The sequence below is a fragment of the Loxodonta africana genome, chromosome 8, assembly GCF_030014295.1.
Source record: "Loxodonta africana isolate mLoxAfr1 chromosome 8, mLoxAfr1.hap2, whole genome shotgun sequence".
Taxonomy (NCBI): domain Eukaryota; kingdom Metazoa; phylum Chordata; class Mammalia; order Proboscidea; family Elephantidae; genus Loxodonta; species Loxodonta africana.
In genome coordinates this window covers 72554223-72570522 of record NC_087349.1, presented here as the reverse complement: position 1 = coordinate 72570522, position 16300 = coordinate 72554223, and the positions used below count along the sequence as shown (strand labels likewise).

Genomic DNA, 16300 nt, shown 5'->3' with positions numbered 1-16300 from the left:
AACTCAGTGGCAACGGGTTTAGGATAGATTGAATTGTGTACCCTCAAAATATTTGTCAACTTGGCTAGGCCATGATTCCCAGTATTGTGTGATTGTCCATCATTTTGTTATCTGCTGTGACTGTCTTATGTGTTGCAAATCCTACCTCTCTGATGTTAATGAGGCAGGATCAGAGGCAGTTATGTTAATGAGGCAGGACTCAATTTACAAGATCAGGTTGTATCTTGAGTCAGTCTCTTTTGAGATACAAAAGAGAGAAGCTGCAGAGAGACAGAGGGACCTCATACCACCAGAAAGTAATGCCAGGAGCAGAGCATGTCCTTTGGACCTGGGGTTCCTGCACTGAGAAGCTCCTCAACCAGGGGAAGATTGGTGACAAGGATCTTTCCCCAGAACCAAAAGAGAGAGAAAGCCTTCCTGTAGAGGTGGCACCCTGAATTTGGACTTTCAGCTTCTTAAACTGTGAGAGAATAAATTTCTCTTTGTTAAAGCTATCCACTCCTCGTATTTTTGTGTTAGCAGCACTAGATAACTAAGACGGTACCTATCGTCTGATCTGACCATCAGTACTACCTAAACTCTGAAGACCCTTCTTGTATTTTATGGGTCTTTAACATTGCAATATTTACACAGTGCAATTATGTGAAACAGAAAAATGATTTGTTGGTGTTGAAATAAGTGTTAACATTACACACTATAAATTTGAAAAAAATTACTTTTATAAAAAGTAAATTGAGATAAAGGAGGTGACTAATAAGTGGAATTTGAACCTTTGTCTCTGTATTTGAATGCTTTTTTCCTACACATCTGACCTGACCTGATCATAAATAATTTGGATGAAACTTCTAAATCCAATAAATATTACCTTCTCATATAATAAATTCCATGAAAACGATTGTATGTTGTTTATCTTTAGTTCTCCTTCATATTTACTATTAGTTGTTTTCTGGCTTATTAAGTCCAGTTAGTACAATCCGGTTTGACAAAGAGACCAAGAAGAGAGAGGAAATAGATCCATGTGATAATCCAGAATTCAGAAGCAGACAGCAGATTCAGACTGACTAGTACGAACCAAGAGGCATAATTGACAGTAGCTTTAATGAGCTGATACCAGATGATGATACTGACATGTCGTTTGTACCTTTATCTAGGGAAAGGGCTAGTGAATGTTCTTTTTCCACTGGAAAAAAGCATTGAGGATTGTAGCCTGCAGAGCTAGCTGATTAGTTCCACAAGAGCGTGCCCTTTTGTTTGACTTTTAGCCCCTTGATGTCTGGCCTTGGGCATATGGGCTGAGTGTTTGTTAGGATGGCTGTTTGACGAGATACTGATGCCTTCTGCAGGGGAATCCAACTGTAAACACATTGCCAGACCTTGCTGCCCTTGGTCTTCATCTGCCTTTCCTGACTTGTTCTCTCTCCCACTGAGACTTCATTCCTGTTCTGCTCTCTTAGAATGTGCTTACCACCTTCCCATTGCAGTTTTGTGTGTTTTTACTGCTTAATCATTATTTGCCAGCTAATGTTAAATAAGTAGTGTTAGTGCTGTATATCGTTAGTACCTTACTTTTATTAACCTCATTTTTAAGAATTAATGATCTACATGCAAGTGTTATTATTCATTTGCTTACAGATTTACTTGAACTTTTTCCTTAATATGATCATTCCGATGGCATTTGCCAATCCATTTTCATTAAAATACGTTGGAAAGCTCATAGAATACTGGGCAGCAATGCTTTGAATCACAGATACAAAAGTAAACAACACTCAGGGAACATTTGAACAGACTTTGGCACCAGCTAAGTAAATCAATGGAAAGACACAGTCTGTTGCTTGAATCTAGTACCTGATGACTAATGGAAAATTACAGTGTCCTGCTTCTAACTTTGTCCTTCCTATAAGGCTTTAGTTTCACAAGAGATCAGGCTTGCGTATGTAACTGATAGAACACCCAAACAAAAATAAGCCTTGTTAAAGCAATCATCTGCGAGAAGGTTCGACTTACTTTGTTTTTCCTACTCATGACACAAAACTTGGCTAGAGTAATCACAGACAGGTCATTGTTTCAAATGTATCTGATAAAAAATTCTTCTATTTGGACATTATGAAGACTTTTTTTTTTTATGTTTAGAACCACTGAACTCCCTATAGACTGAGAACTATATAAATTCTACTCTACAGTCCACTGGGGACATAATCAAGTGCAACAGACAGCAGGTTTTCAGATTCCTTTTTCACTATAAAGTTGCAATATGATGTAGCCTCATGTATGTGAGGATGTTGCCTTTTTTTTGTTCAAGTCTGAATTCATTTTCTTGTGAAATCCAAATTGGTTGAGTCTTCTTTTGTGTCTCTCTGTGCTCTTGATTTTGTAAAATTTTCTAGTTCTTGCCCCAAGTCTCCAAAATTTGTTAAGCATAGCCTTTATTGGTTGTATTTTTGAAATGTTGAATATCTTTCTTGGCTTCTTTTTTAATCCAGCATACAACCCTTCTTTAACGACCCTTCATGAGAATTGGCTGAGAACAGTCACACAATACGGGGAATTATGGCTTAGCCAAGGTGACACATATTTTGGGGGGACAGAATTCAATCCATGACAGGCATTTACCTAAGAGCGGAATTGCTGGGTCATATGGTAATTTTGAGGCCCTGGTGGTGCACCGATTAAGAGCTCAGCTGCTAACCAAAAGGCCAGCAGTTCAAATCCACCAGCTGCTCCTTTGAAACCCTATTGGGCAGTTGTACTGTGTTTTGTAGGATGGCTATGAGTCTGAATTAACTCCATGGCAACTGGTTTAGTTTGGTTTGTGATATTTCTGTGTTCAAGAAGTGGGAAACAGTTCAACTTCTTGAGGAACTGCTAAACTGTTTTCCACAGTGGCTGCCTCATTTTGTAATCCTACTAACACAGGATGAAAAAAACACTAATTTTAAGAATAAAATTTATGTGATTGTAAATTAAATGTATTCATCTACTGTTGTCCTCATCCGTATACTTTCACTCCACCAGTCTGTTTTCTTTCTGTCTCTTCAAAGCTTCATCTTATTCTTTGGAGCTTACCAACAGTACATGCTTTTGCATAGATTGAAATGCTCTCTTAAAACATACATTTTAATTTACGTTAATAAAAATCTGCCAGAATTTTGGTGCACTAGAAATGCCTTGAACATGGCCGCCTTGTACTGCCTTACCTTGGATATATGCAAACACTGTAATAAGTAGTGATGATGACACAGGAAAGTAATGTTTCATTAATTATGTGAATATCAATACATATGAAAATGATGTCAGTGATTGATTAAAATTAGGCACAGAAAAAATCCAACCCAACCTGTTGATATTGAGTTGATTCTGACTCATAGTGACTCTATAGGATGGAGTAGAACTGCCCCATAGGGTTTCCAAGGAGTGGTTGGTGGATTTGAACTGCTGACCTCTTGGTCAGCAGCCTGAGCTCTTAACCACTACCAGGGCTCCATAAATTAGGCATAGTCAATGTTAAATATTTTATTAGGAAAATGCGAAATGGTATAATAATGAAATAGTAATAATAATATTATTACCTATATGCTTTAAATTTGAGGAGAGAAATGGGGTACCTGAGTAATGTCGAAACATCAGAAACTTTTAATATGGAATTCATACTTGAAATAGATGTACTTTAAATTTGTCAAGCAATGTATAGGTATTCTAATGTGGACAAATAAGGAGGTATTGATGATAGTTACATAATACTCTAGACAGAACTTTCCCTTAACAGAATCATAATTCTGTAAAGCAGTACTATCCATATTGTTTTGCTGCTCTCTCTGTGCTTCTGCCCATAGGTTTACTTCACCTATCAGATTTGGTTTTCTAACAGTCACCAAATGGGAAGAGTGTTTTGTTTCACTATAGCTGTTCTATTGCTTATATATATGATGCTTTTATTGTTGTATCAAGGGAATTTCATGTTGCAATTTAATGAATGATAGTCCTTGGGTGAGTAAAGTGTAAGCCAATTGGGTGAAATTGAACCACCCTCAATTGAATAGGTTGGTTTAATTCCTGGAATCAGCATTGGTAACTCTGCTGGGAAGACCCACCAAAAACTATTTTATCAATTATGAAATTGCATAGGTGATTGTGGAGACCATAATACACTCCAGATTTAACAAGCAATGTGGCGAAATACCATTTTAAAACATATAATACTACCAACCTAATACCAGTAGCATGTATACTCATAGCTGTTCTTCCTGACATAGGGGATCATTTACCTTAATTCAGCAATTTCTCTCTCTCTTTCCCTCTCTCCCTAAACACACCACAAGAACACACAAGCACAAACGGACTTACTCAGTCTTAAGATTTAAGGGTATGTTTTGGAGGTATACAACAGACTGAAATTAATTGGCTTATAAAGGAACTTGTATCTCATTAGCATATTGCTCTTATTAACTGATTTGTTCATCATTTTATACTCTAAAAACTTTCCTGCATTATTCAAAGCCTAACGAGTTAAATTTCACAGCAAAAAATGTTCATTTTCTGTAATTTATGTTTTAATATTTTATTTAAAAATCTGTTAAATGGTCAAGATCTTTTAATGATAATACTTGAATTAAAAGTACTGTATTTAAAAAGTCATGCTGAAAAAGAGTTGCTTTGTAAGTTGATACAGAACAGATCAACCTATGGGTGTTGTCACTATAAGTTTATTTCAGAATATTTTTGATTTTCTAACAATCGCATGTGCATGAATACAGACTTATTCTGTTTATTACTATTATTAATAAGGAATATTTATTTAGAATTTGTTGTCGCCTCTTAGATAATAGTTTGAAAACAAGGAAACCACAAAAAGATGGCTATTATGTAGTTTGTAGAATCATGTAATTTATATTCTAGTGGGAAAGACTGACAATAAACCAGTAAAATAATAGATCATCGTACTGAAATACCAAGTATTGATAAGTGCTATGAACAAATGTAAATAGAATAAGAGGTAAAAGAATAATGAAAGAGTAATATTTGTCATACATCTTTCTGAGAAGATGCTGCTTTGGCTGGGACTGATTAAAGGGCAGAAGCCAGCCACGTGATCATGTAGAGGAAGAACATTTTGACAGAGGAGCAGCAGTGACTCTGAGATCAGGGACTGTGAGGCATATTCCAGCAAAAGAAGGAGACCGGTGTGCCTGGAGAAGAGTGAGAAAGGGGAGAGTAATTAGAACCATGGTCATAGAACTAGATCATCAAGCATCATTATTTTCTCAGTATTGTGGGAAGCTGGGACTAAGAGTAGGGGGAAAATGATTTTACATTTTAAAAGAATCGCTATGGCTACTGTGTGAAAAATAGCAAGAACAGAAGCAGGTTGTCCAGTTAGGAGGCTTTTGAAGTAGTCTAGGCAAGAGATGATAGCTTGTATTAGGGTGGTAGTGGTGAAAGTGGTCATAAATGGACAGATTTTAGATATATTATTTAGGTGGGATCAATAAGAGTTGCTGATAAATCACAAATGAAGAAGCGATAAAAATCAAGGGTGACTCCAAGATGGTGCTCTCTCTCTCTCTCAACTCTCCTCTCTTTTGTTACCCATCCACCTTCTCAATACCCCCCCATCATTCCTCTCTTCTTTCTCTCTCTCACACACAGACCTCTGCTCACTCTCCTTAACTCTCTTCCCGTCTGTCCTTCATTTCCTACCTTACCTTCTGCTTTTCTCTGCCTTTCTGCTCCTTTTTCCCCTTCCATATTTTTCTCTCTGACTTTCATTATCTTAAAAATAATTGTTTGCTATGTTGAAAATGTACTGTGGGGAGTCTGAGCTGTGAGAACTGTAAGGAGGCTTTCCATTAACCTGGATGAGTGACTAGGATGGTGAGCAGTGGACAGGGTAAATGGTTAGATTTGGGACACATTTTTAAGGTTGAGCCAGCAGGACTTACTGACGGATTGAGTGTAATAGGTGGAGTTGAGAATAAATCATAAATTACTGCAAGGTTTTGTGGCCCGAGCAAAGTATAAATTGTGCCATCTTCAACTGAGATGGAGAAGACTCTGGGGCAAGTAGGTTTGGTTGAGGATTTTGAGTGGGGATAAGAAGCTTTATGTTTTTGAACATTTTAATTTTGACGTTCAACATCCAGTGGAGATGTCGGGTAGCCTGGAGTCCAGGGGAGAGGAGGAAGCTAACTATAGTCATTCAGTTGTTGCGGTATACGTGCCTTAACATGGCCCCCAATGAGTCATGCCCTTGTGAAATCCCTCCTTGGAGTGTGGGTGGAACTTGTGACTTGCATCTGACAAATCAAATGTGACTAAGGTAATGAGCTGTCATTCCTATGATTATGCTTTGTTATATAAGATTGTCCAAGTAGAGTGGAGAGAGATTCTCCTGTTGGCCTTGAATAAACAAACAGTCATACTGTCAAATTCCTGTAGATAAGGAAGGACTACATGGCAGGCAACTACTGGTGACCTCTAGGACCCAAGAGCAGCTTCCACTCAACAGCCAGTAAGAAGTAGGGGCCCTCAGTCATACAGATGCAAGGGAATGAATTGTGCCAAAAACCTGAGGGAGTTTAGAGTCTAATTCTTTCCTAGTCAAGCCTCTAGCTGAGAACACAGCCTAACCAACACTTTGATTGCAGCCTTGTGTGACACTTTGATTACCAGGAGAACGAGCTGTGCTGCAGGCAAAGTCCTGACACGCAGAAACTGCTAAACCACTTGCATTTGTTATGCAGCAATAGAGAACTAATACAGTTGTGGTAATTAATCTTAAAGATGAAAGTTTTCAGTTTTTAGTCAGTGAGAATATTATGGGTGCCTTTATTTTTTTTTGCTTTACTTTGCCATAGTTGTTTTGAAATTTTTGAGATGAAAAAGTAAGGCATATAATCGGAAATGTAAAATAATCTATTTTGAAATATGTTTAAGGGTATTCTCTCTTCCTTCTTTGTAAAGATGACAAAATGAAATGAAACAAATTAAAAATAAGGGAATAGTTAATTAAATTAGTATTACTAGTTATACTTATTGAAATATTATTCAAAAGTAACTCTGAAACAATGTGGAAAAATGTTGGATACAGAACTATAAATGTGTATACCAAGACTAGAAGGAAATTTTCTAAAATGTTGAATTTTTTATTTCTCAAACTTTCTGTAAGTTAATGTGATATTGTCTTTATAACAGACTCAAAACCGCAAGTATTCTAGGAATATGAGTAAAGCCTTTAAAATGGCTTTTGTAGTTAGATAACAGTGCCAGTATCCTATAAATGGCTAATTACAGAATACGAAAATTTTGCAAATAGATATTATGTGATGTAGGTAATGAGTTTCACCATAGATGTGGCTTTAGTAACATGACTGTATTTATCTTGTGTATGATTATAATATAAGCAATAGCTAATGCACTTCCCTTGCCCTTAAGAAATATTGACATATTGACTGAGATATATATATATATTTGGCATTCTAGGCTCTGACACAGTCCAAATATAATAATTACTGATGACATCATTATATCAGCTCAGAGGAAGAAATTTAAGATGGAGTTTTTTTTTTAAAGTAGACTGTATTATTTAGAGCAGTTTTAGGTTTACAGAAAAATTGTGCAGAAAATACAGAAAGTTCCCATATATCCTGTTTCCTCCTGCTTACTCTTTCTCCTGTTATTAACATTTTCTCTTCTTGTGTTATATTTGTTGTACTTGATGAATTAGTAATGGTACATTATTATTAACTAAAGTCTAGAGTTTACATTAGGGTTTGCTCTTTTTGTTGTGTAATCCTATGGATTTTGACAAATATATAATGTCATGCATCTGTCATTAAAGTATCATACAGAATAGTTTCATTGTCATAAAATTGCTTGTGTTCCATCTATTCATCCTTCTTTCCTTTCCCTGAGCCCCTGGAAACCACTGATCTGTTTACTGTCTCTATAGTTTTGCCTTTTGCAGAATGTCATATTATTGTTGTTAGGTGCTGTCGCGTCGGTTCCAACTCATAGTGATCCCACAGGACAGAGTAGAACTTCCCCGTAGGGTTTCCAAGGAGCGATTGGTTGATTTGAACTGCCAATCTTTTAGTTAGCACCTGAGCTCTTAACCGTTACGCCACCAGGGCTCCAGAATGTCAGGTAGTTAGAATATTACTATACTATTTTTTTTATGTAGCTTTTTCTGGAAACCCTGGTGGGACAGTGGTTAGTGCTACGGCTCTTAACCAAGAGGTCGGCAGTTCAAATCCGCCAGGCGCTCCTTGGAAACTCTACTGGCAGTTCTACTCTGTCCTATAGGGTCACTATGAGTCGGAATCGACTCCACGGCAGTGGGTTTGGGTTTTGAATGTAGCTTTTTCAGACTGGCTTCTTTCATTTAGCAGTATGTGCTTAATGATCCCCCATGTCATTTTGAAGCTTAATAGTTCATTGCTTTTTATCAACTGTATGGATGTGCCACAATTTGTTTATCCATTTACCTACTGAAAGCATCTGGGTCACTTCCAATTTTTGGCAAGTATGAATAAAGCTGTTACAAACATACATGTGCAAGTTTTTGTGTGGACATATATTTTCAACTCATTTAGCATGATTGCTGGATTATATGGTAAGCCTGTGTTTAGCTTTGTAAGAAACTGCTAATCTGACTGTAACATTTGCGTTCTCTCCAGCAATGAATGAGAGTTCCTGTTGCACCACATCCTTGCTAACATTTGTTGTTGTCAGTGTTCTGCACGTTGTTGTTGTTTGCCATCAAATTGGCTTTGACTCATGGAACCCTCATATATAACAGAAGGAAATGTCCCATCTTGCACCATCCTCACGATGGTTGGTGTATTTGAGTCCGTTATTGTGGCTATTGTTGCAGTCCATCTCATTAAGGGCTCCATTGCTTTCGCTGACCCTCTGTTTTACCAAACATGATAGCAATTGGTCTTTCCTCATGGAGTGTCCAAAGTAAGCAAGCTGAAGTTTCACCATCCTTGCTTCTGAGGAACGTTCTGGTTGTATTTCTTCTAAGATTGTTCTGGATTTTAGCCATTCTAAATGGTAAGCTGAAGTTTTAATGAAGTGTTTCTCCACGTTTAGTTTTTGATTGTCTCAAGGAGTCAACAATAGCAACTAAAATATGATAATACTGGACAAAGCAAGAAACCACTGAGTCATTCTTTCAGCCTAAACCATTACCAGTTGATTCTGCACCTTAGAGGAATACCCAAAATTCAGTCCTCAAGTAGAAAAAATGTGGTCAATGAGATTTGTATTGAATAAAGTCTTACATCCTACCTTGAGAGCTTTGGATACTTTAAAGTTCTGGTCTGTAAATGTTTTGCATTAGGTGTTATTTCCTGATTACCTGATTGTATTTTATTTGACTTGGATATTATATCAATTTTATAAATTATCAAACTGAAACTAAGATCAATAGCATCTCCCTCATTTGTGCTCTTTGCAGATCAGTATTAATAATCTAATGTCACATGAAATTAGCATATATATCCTTAAAAATTTGTCAATTATATAGTTTATTCATAACTTAGAATTAATTACAGACACCACATTATTGATAAACCAATGCCAGATTGCTGCCTAGGTTTTGGGCTTGAGTATCACAACCCATCTGTTTGTCCCTACAGTACAATTTTTATATCTAAGTCATGATAGGGTCAAAAAGCCATTGTTAATTGTTAGAGAAAAATAAAGGATATGTTCTTCTGCAAATGCATTGCCAATTTGTATAAATTATATTAAGAATTATACGTACATTATACTTAACCATTCCGTGTTAAGTGGAATGTTTCAATTTATCAATCTGTCATCCATTACATTGCTGATTATGACACCAAGTTAAAGTGTAAAATTTACATGTCACATATGCATTGTTTAAATCTTACTATGTCTTATATAAATACTTCAAAGTAAAAAAGCCATTTGAATATTAATGCCTTTTATGATTTTCCTAAATTATTCTTCAAATAATTTGCATATAATTCAAGTAAAGAAGGTTTTTCTATATTTACTAAACCAGTGTTATTCTTTGCATTTTCTTGATTTCAATTCCTTAGTTTTCTTGCTCTTACAATTTGGCTGAACCATATGAAATAGCAATTTCTGCAGTTCAAAATGATCAAATATGGGCAATTTCATTTGGTTCAAGTTCATATAAGAGAAATTACAACAGAAAATGGATAAATGTTTATAATATGGAGGGTACTTGTCTTTGAAGAGCCAATGACTAATACTGTAGTATCAATTATTTTTTTCTTGGAAAAGAAAGATCAGTTGGAATTACTAGATGAACGTTAGGTTTTGCTTCATCTGTGTAAAGTTAGTTTCCTCAAGACGCCAAGATCAGTTCTTCTGAGGTTAATCATGTTGTAGGCATTATTATTTACTGTGAAATAACATTTATCTTACAATGATGATGTAATATTTCTACTTCCAAAGCACACAAAGCATATTCTTTCCTAATAAATTATTTGTCTTTAAAGTTGCTGGATGACCAGTGATTCTAACTACTGCATTGTGAATTCTGTGTAAATTTCTAGTTATTATACAAGTGATCTAGCTTGATAAGATTTATTCCATATGTCCTGTTTTGTTTTGTAAACAGTCAGGCTGTAAAATTGACAATCTTTTGTAATAAATAAATAATGAATGTATGATAAGCTGTAATAATGTTTTATGTTCATATGAAATAATAATTACTACATTAGTATTGGTTTACTCTTTGATTCTGTTTCTTTTTAAACTAGATGAACTGTTACACAGTGATGTGCAAACAAGTGGGAGTCAGTATTTATAACAGTATCTAGTATTCATATCTTGTACTCTAGTCGGGTTAGTGTGGAGAGAAATATGAAAGAAAACATTGAAAATACTTTTAGCTTTTATTTTAAATGGCAGCCAATTACTAGATATATAAAATCATTTGGTATTTATTGGAAGATATTCAGTTATCAAAACAGGTAAGAAAAAGTGAAGCAAAACATTTTAGCATTAAAAGAAGCAGGAGTTATTAGTTTTTAAGCTGATATTGATAAGTTTAGGATTGACAACACCAGGAAGTCTTATCAATAGTGCTCCTTCATAGCACATTTAATGCTACAGTATAAAAAATGGAATGAACATAGTTAGCTGTAGCTAATTAAAAATTTTAAGTGTTTTACAAAAACAGATTTTCTTCTGGTGGAATAAAAGAAAAAGAAGATGTAACTATAAAATTGGGCCTCCAGCCCTGGTGGCATAGTGCTCAAGACTGTGGCTGCTCACCAAAAGGTTGGCAGTTCAAATCTACCAGCCGCTCCTTGGAAACCCTGTCGGGCAGTTTTACTGTGTCCTATAGGGTCACCATGAGTTGGAACTGACTGGAGGGCAATGGGTTTAGTTCAATTTTATTATATACACCAGAGATCTGTGGCAAATTAATTTTATTCTATTACAATTATATGGAATAGGAAGGATAGGAAGAATTAGGATCATTTTTAATACATTTGTTTGCACCATCACTGTATTACGGTTCGTCTAGTTACAAGCAATAATGACAACAACAAACAGAATCAAGAGTGAATCAATAGGTATCTTGTTATTTTACATGAACATAGAACATATATCTTTCTTCCTTTTCTACCTCTCTTCTGTCCCTCCTTTGTACTTTCTTTTTTCCTTCGTTTTTCTTTTGAGGAAAAAAAATAAGAAAAATGGGTTGAGTAGGAAAGATAGGAAATGGTTTTATTACTGTAAAAACTTTCAGTGACAAAACAACAGTCTTAAAGATAAGAGGAGAAAGACTTGTTAATTTCTCTCACCCATGTATTATGGAGGTCTTTTCTCCCCATTAATGCCCTTTGTGAGATGACAATGATCTATCTAGATATTCTTGGTATTACTCTATCAGTCTCACTTTAAGGCTCTTTATCCAATTTCACAGATGATAACTTCTAGTTTGTAAACCATTGGTTATCAATTAAAAGAAATCATCCAGAACTAACTCCTTGGCTAGTGCAATTAATCTTTATATAGTCTAATCCCTATTTGATGAAGTGATCTGCATCAAAAAACGGAGTATTTATTCCATATCATACCTTTGGTGTGCTGATAATCAATTTTTACTATCATCATACTCATTAGAGGAAGAGGAGAAGAAAATGATGTATCTCACATGCAGGCCATCATCCATCATATTGCAAATCATACCATTTCACAAGATGAGGAATTCTGAATACTCTGCCTTCCTATGCAAGGTCATGTCTGGATGTAAAATAACAGGAGCAATTAAAAATTATGTATGAATAATGACAAAAGTGTTAAGTATGAATCTTTGTTTAGAGTATATATTATATTCCAACTCTTTATTCATTTATACCAATAATTTATAAAGATATTATTGTGTAATATAAAATGCTTAAAAACCTGTTTTTAATTTCTGTAGCTACTCCTCAAGACTGGATGTCAGTCATTTAAACCAGTGTTCCCTGCCTTGCCTCCAGGGGACATTTGGCAATGTGTAGAGACATTTTGATTGGAAGTGGGGTACTACTGGCATCTAGTGGGAAGAGGCTAGGAATGCTGCTACGTATTCTACAATGCACAGGACAGCCCTCTACAACAAAGATTTATTTGATCCAAAATTTCGATTGTGCTGAGGTTGAGAAACCCTGATTTAAAGACATACAGACTAAGCACATCCTGTGTGCTTACTGTTGCGCTAGGAGCATTTAGCCATACGAAATATACAGCATTGCAGATTCACGTATAACTTGGTCCCTCCATAATTCTGTAATACTATCAAGGCATATAATCTGAGATTCAGCCACAAAATAGGTTCTTCCATGGCCACAAGCAGGAAGGTAGATAGCCATGAATATCTGATATTCGTATGGATGCCTTGCACAAAACGTGTTTGAATAGCTCCAATAATTAAAGCAGGTATTCCAAGGATAACTCTCCAGTCTGTCAAATATTTGGAACCTCTATCAGATCTTTATTATTTTTTATCAGCTTTTGGGGGGTAGATGTTACATACAATAAAATTGATCAATGTGTGTACAATTTGATGAATTTTGGTGTATTCACCAGACTGTTCCCTATGCCCTCAGCAGTCCCTCTTCTTCCACCAGCCCTAGCTCCTGGAAACCATGCATTTGTTCTCTCACAGTATAAGCTTGTATTTTCTGGACGTTCAACATGCATGGAGTAATACAGTATGTAGTCTTCTGTGTCTGACTTGACTTAGCAGCATACTTCTGAGATTCAGCCATGTTCTTGTATGTGTCAGTAGTTCCTCCCTTTTTATTTCTAAGCAAGGTTCTATTGTATAGATATGCAAAAATTTGTTCACCCACTAACCAGTTGATGGTGATGTGATTTGTTTTCAGTTTTTTCTATTGTGAGTGAAGCTACCGTTACCATTCAAGTACTCTTTCTGTGAATGTATGTTTTCGTGTTTGTTGTGGGTAGTTATCTAGTACTAGAGTTGTTGAGTCATACGATGAGCGTATGCCTAACTCTGCCAGACTTTTTCCAAAGTGATTATATCATTATTCCCACTGTTGGTATTCAAGAGTTACTACACATCTTTCTTCATCAACATTTGGTATTGTTTGTCTTTTTAATATTAGCCATTCTACTTGGTGTATAGTGGCATATCATTGTTTTAATTTGTATGTCGTTAATGACGGAGTATTGTTCTTCTGCTTATTTGCTGTTCATGTTTTTTTCCTTTCGGGGTAGTTTGTGTTCTGGTCTTTTGCTCATTTTTTAATAGGATTTTCTGCCTTCTTATAAAATTGTAAGGTTTCTATATATATTCTGGAAAAGTCATTTATCAGATAACTTTTTTTTTTTACTAGTGTTGTTTTTCTGTTCTAGGATCCAATGCAGAATACTACAATATGTTTAGGTTTCATGTCTCTTTAAGTTCCCCTGATTGATTACATTTTCTCAATAATTTTTTTGGTTTTCATGACCTTCTGAGTTTTGAAAATTACCTGTCAGATGTTTTGTAGAAGGTCCCTTATTTTGGATTTATCTCATGTTTTCTCATCATTACACTGTACTTATGGATTTTGGAGAAGAATACTCCAGAAGTATTCTCATCACATCCTATGAGGGGGTAATAATACCAACATGCATTATCACTGGTTATCTTAACCTTGATCACTTGATTAAGGTTGTGTCTGCTAGATTTCTGCATTGTGAGGCTACTATTTTTCCCTTTACATTTTCTGTTCTTTGGAAGTGAGTCATTAAATCCAAACCATACTCAAGAAGGGGAAAGTTAAACTCACCTACTGGAGGGAGGAGTATCAAAAATTTTGTATACATATGTTAAAATCATAATAATTAATATTTATTTGAGGAAAGATACTTTGGGCTTATGCAGCTATTCTGTTTCTCCTTAGAATTATGCCAATGAATTTTAACATTCAGCAGCATTTCATGTCTGCAGCAATTATTATTGTGTCTGATTTTATATATGTATATATATATATGCACACACATATTTTTTTTTTTTTATGTGTGTGTGTATACACATACACAGAGATGGATACAGACATTAACATCTATGTATACATGGGTTAGAATATCTACATATATTTTATAAATATATGCATATATATATTTGTATATCTACTTCTCTGTATATTTATATACATATGAGTGCATACTGATATCTGCAACTCCATTACAGTATCAGAGGATTTATTCTATCCTTTCCCATTTGCTTATTTGTAACTTCTTTTTGTAGCATTGAGAAACCGGACTCTCATTATCTCAAATTGTGGTAGGCAGAATTCTAAGATGGCCCCTCAGATATTTACCTCTGGTATTACTCCCATGATTATATTACATTACATGGTTGAGGGGTTTTGCAGATGAAATTAAGTTTACCAATCAGTTGACCTTACCATAGGAACATTATGCAGGATGGCCTAACTTAACCACTTGAGCCCTTTAAAAGCAGAGAGTTTTCTCTACCCGGTCTCGAAGGCTACGTCAGAGAGTTTCAAAACATGAAAGAGACTCTACCCAAGAGAGCTTCCCCATTTCTGAGATGGCAGAGAGTATGTGGAGGGACCTGAGGGTGGCCTCTAGAAGCTGAGAGTGACCCCTGGACATCAGCCAGCAAGAAGATAGGAACCCCAAGGAACTGAATTCTGGAAACAACTTTAAAAAGCCTGGAAGTATTTTCTTTCCCAAAGTTTCTAGATGAGACCCTGGGCTAGCTGACACTCTGATTCTGGTCTTATGAAATCCCAGCCAGAGGTCCTAGTCCAGCCCACCCATACTTTGAACCTACAGAACTGTGAGATAATAAATAGGAATCATTTCAGGCTGCTAAATTTGTGGTAATTTGTTACACAAGTTTGTATTGTAGAATAGTAATACAAAAATATATTTACTTGTTTTTCTACCCTAATACCCATAAACCAAAAAAGACCAAACCCAGTGCTGTCAAGTCAATTTGGACTCATAGCGACCCTAAAGGACAGAGTAGAACTGCCCCACAGAGTTTCCAAGGAGTGCCTGGAGGATTTGAACTACTAGCTCTTTGGTTAGCAGCCATAGCACTTAACCACTACACCACCAGGGTTTCTCTAATATACGTATAGTTTCAAATTGCTTTTCTGTATTCCTGTGAGAAATAATGTTATCAACTAGAGTACAGTGTTTGTGAACAGTTCTTTTTATCTTTAACCTTACAATACCCAGTCAAAACATTGTTTTCCTGTGCTCACTTCCTCAGCACATGTACTAAAATTGGAGCGATACAGAGAAGCTTAACATGGCCCCTGCACGTGGATGACATGCAAGTTCATGAAGCATTCCATATTTTAAAAAACCATTGTTTTCCAAAATTACATCAGTCAGCTCCTTTTAGTAAGATTGTTATATATATGCAATACAGTTAGATTTATTTCTCAAAGTCTGCTTTCTGTCTCGAGCCTCTCTGATATTCTGGTTGAATTTTCCAGGATGCTTTTTCAGTATTTTCAGTTTGAGGGTAGAAACCCTGGTGGTGTAGTGGCTAAGTGCTACAGCTCCTAACCAAAAGGTCGACAGTTTGGATCCACCAGGCACTCCTTGGAAAATCTATGGGGCAGTTCTACTCTGTTCTATAAAGTCTCTATGAGTCAGAATCAACTCGACAGCAATGGGTTTGCTTTTTTTTTTTTTTTTTTTAATTTTCTTTCTGTAACCCTGGTGGCCCAGTGGTTAAGAGTCTCACTGCCAACCAAAAGGTCGGCAGTTCTAATTCACCAACTGCTCCTTGAAAACCCTATAGGGAAGTTCT

The 16300-nt window shown here is 35.9% G+C and overlaps 1 non-coding gene across 1 annotated transcript; it reads left to right on the top strand.

The window, feature by feature from the left end:
• Positions 1-15735: 15735 nt before the first annotated feature.
• Positions 15736-15842, top strand: LOC111749783 (U6 spliceosomal RNA). Its single transcript, XR_002784976.1, has one exon. It is a non-coding gene; the product is annotated as a U6 spliceosomal RNA (small nuclear RNA).
• The last annotated feature ends 458 nt before the right edge of the window (positions 15843-16300 follow it).